The following is a 715-nucleotide window of genomic DNA, read 5'->3' as shown; positions in this document are numbered from 1 at the left end:
GGGGACAGGGATGGCTTTAGAGAGCACTGGGAGGGCACTGGGATGGGATTAGAGGGGACTGGGGGGCACTGGGAAGGGATTGGGTGGCACTGGGAGGAACTGGGATGGCATTAGAGAGCACTGGGAGGCACTGGGATGGGATTAGAGGGGACTGGGGAGCACTGGGAGGGGACTGGGAGGCAGTGGGATGGAATTAGAGAGCTGGGAGGGCACTGGGATGGGATTAGAGGGGACTGGGGGGCACTGGGAAGGGATTGGGTGGCACTGGGAGGAACTGGGATGGCATTAGAGAGCACTGGGAGGAACTGGGAGGGGATTAGAGGGGACCAGGAGGTGCTGGGAGGGGACTGGGAGCACTGGGAGGGGACTAGGGGCACTGGGAGGGCCTCGGAGGACTGGAAACTACTTGGAAGAGATAAGGGAACACTGGGAGGGGACTGGGAAGGGACTAGTATTTACTGGGAAGAGATTAGAAAGCACTGGGAGGGGACTGGGGAGCACTGGGAGGCACTGGGAAGGGATGAGGAAATGCTGGGTGGTACTGGGAGGGACTGGAGTCTACTGGGAAGAGATTAGAAAGCACTGCGAGGAGACTGGTATTTACTGGGAGGGGACTGAGGAGCACTGGGGGGTGCTGGGAGGGACTGGGAGGGGATTAGAGGGGACTGGAAAGGAACTGGGAGGCGCTGGGAAGGGGTGAGGCAGCAGTGGGAGG

At 60.6% G+C, this 715-nt stretch overlaps 1 protein-coding gene across 1 annotated transcript in view; it reads left to right on the top strand.

The window, feature by feature from the left end:
* Positions 1 to 715, top strand: part of LOC104496569 (fructose-bisphosphate aldolase A-like) — a gene marked incomplete at its 3' end in the record, with an annotated part of 2,187 nt that overhangs the window by 514 nt on the left and 958 nt on the right. The window lies entirely within an intron of this gene.

Source organism: Buceros rhinoceros, unplaced genomic scaffold (genome assembly GCF_000710305.1).
Source record: "Buceros rhinoceros silvestris isolate BGI_N320 unplaced genomic scaffold, ASM71030v1 scaffold10037, whole genome shotgun sequence".
Taxonomy (NCBI): domain Eukaryota; kingdom Metazoa; phylum Chordata; class Aves; order Bucerotiformes; family Bucerotidae; genus Buceros; species Buceros rhinoceros.
This window is presented reverse-complemented; position numbering and strand designations above follow the sequence as displayed.